The sequence below is a fragment of the Crinia signifera genome, chromosome 1 (genome assembly GCF_055691185.1).
Source record: "Crinia signifera chromosome 1, ASM5569118v1, whole genome shotgun sequence".
Lineage (NCBI taxonomy): Eukaryota > Metazoa > Chordata > Amphibia > Anura > Myobatrachidae > Crinia > Crinia signifera.
Genome location: NC_139217.1, coordinates 445,206,685 through 445,220,332, shown reverse-complemented (window position 1 = coordinate 445,220,332; position 13,648 = coordinate 445,206,685).

Below are 13,648 nucleotides of genomic sequence, written 5' to 3'. Positions count from 1 at the left end.
CAGTTGGGCAGCCAATAAGGGTTTCCATGACTTAAAAGTATTGGCAAATACATCAACATATTTGCCTATACCAAGTTCCCATATTAATGCAACAAAACATGTGTCCTGCCTCACCAACCAGACTTTTGCTGTTGGAAATGTGGCCTGTACTAGTGCTATACCCAGATGAACTAAAGTCAGTAATCAACACCCAATTCGAGTCCAGATAACCCAGTAGCAGAGCCCTCAGGAGACCGGGACACCTGTTGACCTCCCTCGACTATCCCAGACACCACTATGTCCAGCTTCAGGACCTGAAAAACAAGACTAGGAGGGGGAAGACAAATCGGCCTCATGAGAAAGACTAGCAACCACCGATGATGCAGCTAGTGGACTGGAGGTGGGACAGAAAGAGAAGCCGTTTCCACATCAAGCTCTTTCAGTACTCTGGCCCGTGACAGATCTCGGTTGCCCTGCCTTCAGGTACAGTACCCTTCACTTTTAACTAGTGACATACTCCTTTTCCATAACCACAACACATTATATAATATTATTCACATATTTTCATAACATTTAAAATATTCCTCAATTGCGCACAGAACTTGTTTGATGTTGCTTGAACAGTAGCCATGTTGATCCTAGAACCAATCGAAGAATGCTTGGCCACAGTTTGTTGTATTTGACTGAAATATATTGTAAACACCCGGAATTCTGGCATATACATGTTATTATACCTCAATAAAGTTACATGGGGACAGTGTAACAATGAGATCAAACCCTCGTTACAGTGAAAACATTTTTTATATATATTTCTAAACAAAGCCCTCATTATATAAACAATCTGTATTTCATTAGTAAACTATTAGATTTGTGTTTGTCTCTCAATCTTAATGAGCATTTCTCCCGAGTTTTCTCGAGTTCTGGAGCGAGGAGCGTGCTTCTGCATCATTTCGCGGAATATCTGAGGATTGGACTCTGTTAAACCTTGTAAAGAAAAGCTTTGGCCTCACTTAGAAAGAATCATGGGTGAAATTTCTGAGGGGAACAAAAAAAAGTCCTAAATAAATATTAGAGATTTCATGAATTGGATTGTTTCCTGTTAGAGCGATGACAGTTGAGAAATGATAGGATAACAGCTCTAAAAATATCCCAGTTTATTTATTTATTTTTTTCTTTAGAAAGTAAAATGAACTTGTGCACTGTAAAGAATATTAATGGATATGAACTTCAAACTTCAGTCGGCCTTGTGTGAACTAGAGACGGGCGACTCATTGTTTGTTTAGGGTACAGTATGCAAGTCAAACCGAGTTCCGATTTGGAGCTACCTCAGTCTGGAACGTAAGATGCCCACCCCATACACCTGCAGGCGCGATCCCCCCACCTGCCAGCACTGTCGCCCCGCTGACCGTATGCACTGATTATGTGCCAGGCAATGACCAACAATCAATCAGAGAGGATCGGTGATACTAAGAATGTAATGAAACACCTGATTCCCTGAGTACCACCAGGATTGGAGGATTGGGATTTTAAGACATGTTTAATATCTCCGATCCCATCACATGACCATCCGGGGATTGGGGGATTGCTATGATACACCACTGGTGTATGGGACTCTCTAGATTTAAAAACATAATCTTGAGGTTTGGATTTCCCTCGTGATGTGCAGAGCCATTACACACAGAGGGGCCTATTCAGGTTGCGATCTGAATTCGGCCACAGCCCCTCTGGGTTTGCTCATGTGCATTCGTGCACATTTTCAATCCCTCGCCAGGCTATTCGCTGCGTGGAGCTAGGGCCGGGGTGTGCAGGCGGCGGCAGCAGGGAAGCGCCCAGCATGTTATGGGCGTCCCTGTAAAAAATGTTAGGCGTTCCCCTGGGAGCGCAGGCAGGCCGATGCCTCTTCGGTGGACTCCAACGGAAATAAAAGTCAATTTAGACTGACTTTTATTACCGAAGGGGAAAGAAATGGAATGATTGGGTGGGACGCCGTTCGGCCGGGTGGCGTTTATGGGCTCGCTAGGTAATGACCGACTGCTGCTTATCAAGCAAACCTCAATTAGGCCCAGAGAGTGTGATCAAATTTGATTGGAAATTAATGCTATTGGTGTTAATAATAAAGTACAAAACTAGGTCCAAATTACATGATGTTACCTATTTTTTATACACTTTTAAGAATTTTAAAGCCAATTCTGAAGAAAATTGAGGGTGGTTTTGCCAAAACTGAAAAACAAAAACAAAATGCCCAGGGTGGTTTTGCCTAAACAAAACCATGAGGGAATGTGCACCGGTATTGATTGTACATGGTTAGTTCTCAAAACAATTGCAGTAAACAACACTGACCAATCATTCACAAACACACAAAGGGATTCATTCCAGCCATTTATATATTTTTATATCTGTTCAGTGGTGACCTTGTATAAGGTCATCTGCCAAATTCACTAATGAGCCTAAACATTTTCTGGTTGCATAGCATTTTGTTTAGCCACTCATGAGTGTGACCAAACTGTAAAGGGATCTAGCGGCCTGGGGCGAATTAAAGATGGGATTATGGTCCACTGGGTCCATAAATAGAAATGACAGTTTAGTAATAGGCACACACTAAAATGCAAGTCACGGGTTCCATGGTAGTGTAAATCGTCTCAATGGATGGATTTCAAATAGACATGTGAACGGATTCAGTATGAAATCCCAGCGGTCGGGATCCCGGCGTTCAAAATCCTGACGCCGGAATCCCGACCGCCGAAATCCCGACAAGGGGGGGATGTGGATCGCTGCGCTCGCCATGCAGCGGGCCCCGTGCCTCACTACGCTCGGCACGCTAATTTATTCTCCCTCCAGGGGTGTCGTGGACACCCACGGAGGGAGAAAGTGTCGGGATTCCAGCGTTGGGATTCTGACCGCCGGGATTTAAACTGCATCCCATGTGAACTTACTGCATGGCTGCAGCAGCCAATAATAATAATAATGATCTGAAACAGGTATAATGTGATCTAGAACCAGAGGCGTACCTACATATTCGTGGGCCCCATAGCAAAAGTTTGTAAGGGCCCCCTATTTAGCAACTTATGGTGATAAATGTATTGCAAAACATATTAAATAGACAGCAAAGATGGGCCCCCTTCAGCTCTGGGCCCCATAGCAGTTGCACCCCTTGCACCTATGGTAGTTATGCCCTTGTCTGGAACATCAGTGGTAACCCTGAACTGGCATAGACGAGGGGAAGGGGGGGTACTCTGGGCAGATTGTGGGCTGGCACATAAGAGTGGCACTCTGGACTGGCACATAAAGGGTTGGAACTAGGTGCTGTCACAAGGGGGGACTCTGGACTGGCATAGAAATGGTTGGTACTCTGAGCTGGCACAAGAGGGTGGGACTCTGGGCTGGCACATAAAAGGCGTGGCCCCTTACCTAATTGCTGTGCACATTTTTTTTGTTACCCTCCTTTCAGGGCAATGTTCTCAATATGGCACTCCAAGAGAAAAGTTTGAACACCTATGACTTTTGCATTAAATAGGAAGCAAACACAACTATTGCTTGTATATTATGGGGGGTATTCAATGTCCCGCCGCTATTCCCGATGGGGAAATTAGCAGCGGGGCCCTATTCAATGTTGTCTTTCCCAACAACCTTGAATGAGGATGTCGGCCAGTGGCGTAACTAGGCCTCCGCAGCCCCCGCCATGGCGGGGAGGCGCAGAGTAACTATGGGCGCCGGGGGGGCTGCGGAGCTATAGTTACCCGCTGCGCTGCTGCCCGGCCGCATCTTCGGTCACTGTCCCGTCACTCGCTCCCGGCGCCGGCTCCTGCTGATAATGAAAAGTGACACTTAGAAAATGGCTGCCCCCGTATTGCAGACAGTTTTGGCAGCCATTTTCTAAGAGTCACTTTTCATTATCAGCAGGAGCCGGCGCCGGGAGCGAGTGACGGGACAGTGACCACAGATGCGGCCGGGCAGCAGCGCAGCGGAGCTGAGGGAGACTGGATGCGGCTCTGTAAGTATGCCGAAATTTTTTGGCGGGGGGGGGGGGCGCAAATTATATAGTTACGCCACTGATGTCGGCAGAACGGGCCCGACTTTAGAAGCAGTCAGGCCGTGGATTGTTGAGCTCCCGACCACGCCCCCTTTTCGGCGTTCAGCAGGCGGGACATTGAATCCCACCTGCCGATTCTATATCGAGCCAGCCGAGATCGGGACAGGGTAAAGGTTGTTGGGCCAGTCTGACAGTTATGACCAGGGATTGGTTAATCCCTTATGTCTCACATTGATTTATTTAACTTTGTTAATTACATTGGTGTAGAGGCACATATTAATGATCTATTCCAGAAAAAAAAAAATTTCGACCTTAACAAAAAGATAATGAAAGAAATGTATATGACAGTTGTGGCCAAACTTGTTACTCAAGGATCCCTGACAATTCAGGTTTTCTAACCAAGGCCCTTATTCTAGTTGAATCGGACGGATGCGTATTTTCAGACAGGAACCGAGTGTTCTTAGCCCCGCCTACTGTACGGATCGCTCACACCGTCCGAATGCGGTAAGCCTCCGACCGAATGGACTGCAAGTGGATTTTTCATGTGCACACCTCCTCCATCTGTGGGAACCTCCCCCATCATTTGATGGTCGCCGACCATCGAATGCTGTACCGAGTGGTCAGGCAGCACCGAGTGCTCCAGACCACTCGGGCATTTCTCCATGCAAAAGCAGGGATATGGGGGGCAGCTGGCATTCGGCTATGTTAGCTGTCCGCCCCCCACATGTGCATCACGGGCGGATTACCATACGTACGCCCAGCGTTCTCATGGGAACGCCCATGAAAAGCAAGGCGTACGCATATGGTAATGAGCAAAATCAGCCCTTCACACCCCTCTCCACCCCTGTTTGGATGGTTCCGTACGAACATTTTCTGCACGGACCTCACGCCGTGTTCGGATGTGTGAGGCATTCGCACATACGCCTCTGCACATGCGCAAACACCAACCATCGGCCAGCCGTCCACATTCGGAGCCATCCGACTCAATCAGAAGGGCCCAACTGTGGATCTTTTTAAATGTGTCAGTAATTATCGTTATCGCCTATTATCGTTATTACCTAATGAAGAACACATACCTTCCAAACATGACCATATTGTAGGGCGTAGATAAAAACAACAGCCAGGTAATACTTTGGGGGGAGATATTTTAAGTATTTCAGATGGGCAAGAAGAGAATTTGCCCATCACAATCACAACCAATCAGCTTCTAGAACGTATTTTAGCCAGCACATTTTATAAAAGGATAGTTTAAAGCTGATTGGTTGATATGTTGATACTTCTCCCTGCTGTCTGCGACTCTGTCCAATGTACTCTGCAGGCAGCTGTTAACTGGAAACATCTTTCCACTCACAGCACCTTGTCCCATCTGCACTCGGGGTATATGAGTAATATAGATGTACTAAAGGCTGCAGGAGGCCACTACACCAGGAAATCTGAGCACCTCTTGCGGTTGATGAAGTGCATCACATACACAGCCCAGTAACTATAACTGATATGTAACAACTGCAGCTATTGATTCCATATTGCGCAGTGACATGGACATCCGGTAGCAGCAATGAATCTCTGAATGGGATTACATCACCGAGGGCAGTAAACTGTCAATCAAGTAGCGTAATCCGCTAACAAATCTGCTGGGCTCAATAAAATCTCTGCATGCAACCTTCAGTGTTAAAACCGTGCACAGAACTCTGACAACAACGCGACGATAACATTTTATTGCAACTGTTACCAAAATGAGGCAGAAGTTGCACGGAACATTAAAACAAGGAAGAACAAATATTGGAGGAGATATTGATGCACTTTATTGATGACATAAATATTCATACCTGAGAAGAGAAAGCAAGGTTATGTGAAAGCTCGCTCTACTAAAACTAAAGTGTTTCCCCATGTTCTGCAATAAACTTGTTAATTCGGAGGCTCCCTCTTGGACTGACTAGAAAATAACTTTACCTATCCATTTTATGGCATCCCCTAGGAGTAAGTAACTGGAAAGATCATTCTACGAACTTCCTGTTCAGCTGCAGCACTGGGCATTCTCAGCTGGAAAACAAACTGCTGCTGTTTTTCATTTACACACTCACCCTCTCGCCTCTTCCTATGGTCTCCATTTCTTACCTCCCCCCCTCTCTATGGTTCTCACTCTTTCTCTGTCTCCTCTCCCCAACCCCCTGCTCTTTTTTAGATCTCTCCCCATCTTTTCTAACTTTCTTTCTCTCTCTTTCCTCTCTTAGGTCCTCATTCTGATTCATTCAGAACGGGGTATATTCGTCCCTGTTCCAATGTTTGGGGCTCTGCGTATGCGTGTGGTATATAATGTGCACGTGCAGCTCCCCTTTGCAAAAAGCTTTGATGACTTTCATAGACACTGAGAAACAGGGCGGGCCGGGGGGGCAGATGGGGACAGGAGGTTGCCCATGGGAATGGCCAGCATTTTATGGGAGATCCCATGGGTATGTGGGCGGGACGATGTGTGCCAGGGGTGGGCGGGACGAGGGTGTGCCAGGGGTGGGTGGCTTTATACCGGCACTTGGAAATAAAAGTCAGTTCCCACCGCCTTCTATTTACGAAGCCAGGGGAAAATCATTTAATGGTCGGCAACCATTGAATAATTTCTCCTGCAGCAGAGGCATGTGAGGGGATATGTTTTCGTTACACATCCCCTCACAGGGGAATATGCTGCGGGGGGGGGGGGGGGCTGTGGATCCACGCAGCTTACTAGGAATCAGGCCCTTAATCTTTATGTCTGCCGGACTGAAGAATCAAGTGCTGAAACCACAACAAAAAAATAGGAGGTTATAAAAAGACAGATGAAGAAATCATAATTAGAGGCAGGTATGGCCATTTACTTCTTACTGCCATAATCTGAGATTTCCACCACTAGTCTAATTACTGTACAATGAAATCTTTTCTCTAAATCTTGTGCAAGTGCAACACAGACTCCCAGCAGCCATTATGTCTCACACAAGTACTAGGCGGATGGCAGACAGTTCATCAACCTAAGACTGCAAGGGACGGTCGAGCTGGTCAGCAAGTTCAATATACATGTAAAGTTGTATGTAAGATATGTGCTGGCTGCCTTAGCCGGGATCATCAGCCGTTCCGCAACACAGGCTTACACGCTCAACATGTCTATCATCAATAAGCCTGCCCCCGACTCCTTAGAAAATAGCCAATGGGAATCGGGAGGGGGGCTGGCTTATTAATGATAGACAGGCTGAGCGCTGTGAGCATGTGTCTTGTATTGTGGAGGTGGCTGCCGATCGTTGGTAAGGTGATAAACCAGAAACCTACACAACTTGTGGGGCCACAACTGACTGGTGGCCTCACAGGTGGACTGGCCGACCAGGAGTCTTTCCTGTAAGGTCTATGGCCAATCTGCCCCTGCTTGGATAGTTGCTGTTGCCTCCTCCGCCATCTCTCTATCATCTCTAAAACAGTGAGGCTCCCGGCTAAATGCATTAGCTGCAAGCCTTGCTGTTTGGGGAATCCTCGCCATCCTGTGACAGCGAGGATTCCCCCGGGACGTAGAATAGGGTGAGCGGTCCACCCGGGGGGTTAAAATTTAGTACGGCCCTCTGTGATTTAGTAGCTACAATAGTTCATTAGGAGACATCCCAAATAACTGATAGGATGCCAACTCTTGATCGTTAACTTAAATGTGTTTTCCTATTTACTGTTCTGCAATTAATGAAGTGGCTTTTAACACAATAACCACTGTGTGGTTTTCAATGAACTCATTATATACAGGATGCATTTGGTGTTCCTGTATGAGCAGATTCCATGCAGGACAATGTAAGAGGACACATCCTTCTATTAGGATAATGGCTATTGAATTAAGCAGCTATGTTGACAGGAACAGCAAATATAGTAATAGTGTACTTATTTTATATAACCTTTGTGCCCCCATGGGATTTTCCTCTCTGATACTGACACCATGGTAGCCATTTGGCCACATTATCAGAGCAAACAGTAGAGTATGTTTGGCTTTACTACGCTTTACTGGGGGTTGTATATTGTTGGTGGGCCATATAGCAAAAATTTTGGTTAGGATTCAACAGGTAATGATGGTTCCTCAGTTCCAAGGACCAGGGTTGGACTGGCCCACAAGGGTATAGGGAAGAGGCTAGAGGGTGAATCTGTAAATGAAAAACAGCAGCAGTTTGTTTTCCAGCTGAGAATGCCCACAGCGGCCATTTTTCCAGTGATTTCTGCAGCGCTGCTGCCTCCATTGCTGGTCTCCAGAGCTTAGCTTATTATTACTTTAAATAAAAGAGGAAAGCAGTGATGCATAATAATGGCTTCAACTGTCAGCCAGCCCAGCTTGTGAAGACCCAACTGCTGCTGCATCACAAATGGTCACAGGAGCTGAGAAGGGTGAATGAACGGAAGCAGCTACAGCCAGTAAGGGATGTTGCAGGCATTACGCCTAGATCCCAGGTTCCTCTTCTCGCCAGCCGGCAGGAAAGAGAATGTGATGTGATGACATCACTGTCATGCTCCCAGCAGCCTGGCAAAGTGGGAGGAGCTGTCATGCCACTGAACCGCGTGGCCTTGCTCGGCGGCAAATTAAACAAAACTAATTGCAGTAATGGCAAATCAAGGGTGCAATGTGTTCGGCAGGACTTATAGTGTTTCAGCTGCCAGCCCAAACTGGTATTGAGTTCAAGAATTTTACTGCTCTAAGGTTGAAGAATCCTCTTCTGAATTCCGTACGGAATTTGTTTTCCGCGAGCCTCAGTACATGCCCGCGTGTCCTAAGTATAGGCCTTTTAGTGAACAAATCATCTCCCAGTTCCATATGATTCCCAATCCTGTATTTGAACATACTAATCATATCGCCTCTCAACTACCATTTCTCCAGGGAAAAAATATTCAGCCTGGTTAACCTATCTTTCTATTCTGGTGATTTGAGACCTTTTACTAGCTTAGTCGCCCTTCTCTGTACTTGTTCCAATTCATTTATATCCATTTTAAGGTGCGGTGCCCAGAAATGAACACAGTATTCCAAGTGTGCTCTCACCAGTGCCTTCTAAAGAGGCACTATCACATTGGCATCCTTTGAATCCATTCCCCTTTTAATGCATAAGAGGAATGGATGTACAGCGCTAGGTTATCTGAAGAAGTATGTACTACCACATGTTGATATTCATAACATTTATTAATGAAAATACAATTTTAATGAGAGCTCTCATAATAATTCATAACAATAGAAATATATAAAAATTTATAAAAATGTATAAAAACATATATTAGAACAGAGGCTCTCTGATGCAAGTATCTCCACAGTATGACACCAATATGTTTATATTTACCAAGGGGAGACGGGGGGAGGGTAAGTCTCCTTAATGATCTGGCTGCATAAATAGTGTCCCAATCCGGATGAATGCCCAGTATATCCAGGTAATCCAAGCAGGTATTTTTATGGCAGTCCTTTTGGTATGTATGTACCTGGCATGACACTGCTGCTGTCTGCTGGTTAAACGAGATCCTGGAAGCAATAGATGAACCGGTCCGAATTAAAGTGCGGGATATGGTGCAGTCCTTGGTATTGTGCAAAATAGCAAATGGCAGTTAGGTGCGGTGGAGAGGTGCTGGATACTGCTCAACGCGTTTCGACGCTGGCTCGCGTCTTCATCAAGCTCCTGATGAAGACGCGAGCCAGCGTCGAAACGCGTTGAGCAGTATCCAGCACCTCTCCACCGCACCTAACTGCCATTTGCTATTTTGCACAATACCAAGGACTGCACTATATCCCGCACTTTAATCCGGACCGGTTCATCTATTGCTTCCAGGATCTCGTTTCATGTCAATTGCAATTTTACTATGTCACTTCCTATATCATTAATGAATATATTAAACAAGGTCGGTCCCAATATTGAACCTTGTGGCACTCTACTTTGGACCTTACCCCAGCTGGAATGTATGCCATTTACCACCACTCTCTGTCCCTGATTGTGCAACCGGTTTTTAATCCAATAAAAAATGTTATCTCCTAACCCTAAATTACTTAGTTTCATTAATAACCTTTTATGAGGCAACGTGTCAAAAGCTTTATGTATCATTGCTGAATATTAATGACTGAGTTTGCTACATATAAAATAAATGGTAATGTAGGATACACTGTAGATGTCTGTACTGTAAACTTAGCGCTACTGTTGCCAGCCGTCATGCGTTTGTACTGTAATAGGATGCATATGAGGGATTTACATCAGGACCCCTGATCTTCCCACCTTCTGCAGTGACCGCTTTGCAATGAGACACCAGGAACTTTGAAACACTGCAGATTTGTGGATTACAAATGAAAAGGACTATAAGCCACAGCTTAGTTAAATAGGTTGTGTTTGGGATATCTGACAGCATTTCAAAAGAAAAACCTCCAAGCATCCTCACTTTGTTATTTGGTTTTGGATACGGAGCAGTGCGTGTCTGTCTGCACCTATTACCAGTCCAGCATAAACCAAGGATCAGAGAGTTCTACATCCTGAACATTCCATGCCTCTGCTTATGTATAGTGGTTTGACAAAGCACGCAGCTTAAGCCTGTGTGGGGAAATCCCAGAGCTCGCAGGTGAAGCTTCTCTCACAAGCCAAAAATCATCGCGAGTAGCGTGCACTAACTTAAGCATGTAATGCTACAATAAGGCACAGTGTTTGGTCCTAAAATAATAATTCAGTCCATTTCTTTTTTTGCAAAGAATTATTACCATCTGTTTTATTGTGTTTCTCTTTGGGCTTCTTACTGTAGTCTCTTGTTGACAAAACAAGATTAAATGATATGTGTTTTTATGAGAATAAAAAGGGAAAACATGCCTTAAGTATACAAATATTTTTCCTAGCAGCCGACTATGCACATTCTTCCAGCAAATTCAGAGTGCATCCCAGGTGCAGGCGCTGAGGAATGTCATGTACATTTATGAAAAGGAAATACGGTTTTAAAGCTTTCTGAATCTATTTATGAAGCAGTGATAACCCCTGACCCTGAGCAATGTCAGGCGGCTGGCCCAGTGCAGGGAGCAGGATGGGCTCAACTACCTCTCCCTGTCACCTCCTCCTTTCCCTGTCACCCACTGCCTCTGCCTGTCAACCTCTAAACCTCCTTATTATCCTCTATGCCTCCCTAACATCCACTGAGTTTTCCTGTCACCCACTACCTCTCCATGTCACCTCTGCCTTTCCCTGTCACCCACTGCCTCCCCCTGTCACCCACTGCCTCTGCCTGTCAACCTCTACCCCTCCTTATCATCCTTTATGCCTCCTTGACATCCACTGAGTTTTCCTGTCACCCACTACCTCTCCCTGTCACCTCTGCCTTTCCCTGCCACCCACTGCCCCCCCATGTCACCCACTGCCTCGGCCTGTCAACCTCTACCCCTCCTTATCATCCTCTATGCCTCCTTGACATCCACTGAGTTTTCCTGTCACCCACTGCCTCTCTGTTTCTATGGGCATCTTCTCCACGTGTCTTCTTTAGAGATTGCAAACTATTAATTTGCTAAGAACCTTCTTGAATCCTGCATCAGTGATGTCCCTAGTGTATAGTGAATAGAGGGGCTGAGTATTGCTTCAGACCACAGATTAGCTGTCTCCACCACATGCATGGGTAGAAACATAGAATTTGACGGCAGATAAGAACCACTTGGCCCATCTAGTCTGCCCCTTTTTTTAAACATGTTACCTCAAACCATATTTGATCCTTATTTTTTTATAAGGATATCAATATGCTTATCCCAAGCATGTTTAAATTGTACTACTGTATTTGCATCTACCACCTCTGATGGGAGGCTATTCCACTTATCTACTACTCTTTCTGTGAAAAAATTCGTCCTCACATTTCCCCTGAATCTTCCTCCCTCTAGTTTCAGTACATGTCCTCGTGTTCTGCTGCTCCTCTTCCTGTGAAGAATGTCTCCCACCTGTACCTTGTTAAAACCCTTGATATATTTGAAAGTTTCTATCATGTCCCCCCTTTCCCTTCTCTGCTCTAAAGTATACATATTAAGATCTTTTAGTCTTTCCTGGTACGTTTTGTGATGTAGGCCATGCACCATTTTAGTTGCTCTTCTTTGTACAGTCTCTAATGTATTTATATCCTTCTGGAGATATGGCCTCCAGAACTGAACACAATACTCTAGGTGAGGTCGTACCAATGACCTATACAGTGGCATTATTACTTCTTTCTTTCTACTGCTGATACCTCTCCCTATGCAACCAAGCATCTGACTTGCCTTCTTCATTGCTTTGTTACATTGCCTACCTGCTTTTAAGTCCCCTGAAATAGTGACACCTAGATCCCTCTCTTCCTCAGTAGTTTCCATTATAGTGCCATTTATACTATATTGAGTCTTTGGATTTCTGAGACCCAAGTGCATGATTTTGCATTTTTTGGCATTAAACTGTAGTTGCCATTCTCTTGACCATTTCTCTAATCTACCTAGATCCTCAATCATTTGTTTTACCCCTCCTGGTGTGTCTACCCTGTTGCATACCTTTGTGTCATCTGCAAAAAGGCACATTTTACCCTCAATTCCATTTGCAATATCACCAATAAAGATATTAAAAAGCACCGGTCCAAGTACAGATCCCTGGGGTACTCCACTTGTAACCTTTCCCTCCTTTGACTGTAAAAGTTAGATCTGGGCTATTATGTCATCACTTGAAAGTGCTAGTGATTAAGTACTATATGACTTCTATGTGTGGTCTGCAGGAACAAATTTTGGGTTATGGTATTCATTTGTTTATGATCAAGCATGGTGGTGGTGGTGGGGAGGGGGGGGGGGCGTCCTCCCTACCGGGCCCAGTTTGCAGCTGCAGGTGCTATGTCCAGCCACAGACAGAAAAGAGGCAGGGTTTTTGTATCTCTGCCCTTTCCTATCTCTGCGCCTACCCTATAAAATACACTGCACCTACAGTACCATTGGATTCTTCTTGGCTTTGAATCAGATGAGAATGGAAAGATAGAGAGGGGTATTCAATGCCCCAGCGAGCGGCCGGCGAGGGGGTTAAACAGCGAGGATTGCTGAAAACCTGCGATCCTCGCTGTTTAACCCCCGTGCCGGCCGCTCGCTCTATTCAACGTTGTGAGGAAATCCTCGCCGTCACAGGACGGCGAGAATTCCCCAAAACAGCGAGACCCGCGGCTGCTGCAGAAAACTCGCAGTTTTTAGCCGCGGGTCTCACTGATTCTGGAGCCGCATCCGCCAATTCCCCCTTGCTCAAAAAACGGAGCGAGGGGGAATTGGCGGATGCGGAGGCTGTGTTGAATGCTGTCAGGGTGAGTGGTGACAGCGAGCAGGAAGCCCTGCTTGCTGTCACCACTCGCAAACAGCATTGAATACCTGCCAGAGTGTACCACGGCCTCAGTATTTCATTCCAGTTTGAGCAAATTCCAATTCTACAACATCTAGCAAAATTCCAATTCTACAACATCAAGCAAAATATCATTGATTTGTATGGTGGCTATAACTAACTTTATATATTTTGCTATAATTTGCTACAGTCAACAATGAAACATGTTTATAGGCAACTGGAGTCAACTTTGTTATTTTAATAGTCTTGACTATGATTTAAAATCAAGGGTTCAATTTACTAAAGCTTCTAAAAATGAAAAGAGGTGATGTTGCCAGAGCAATCAGTTCTCTTT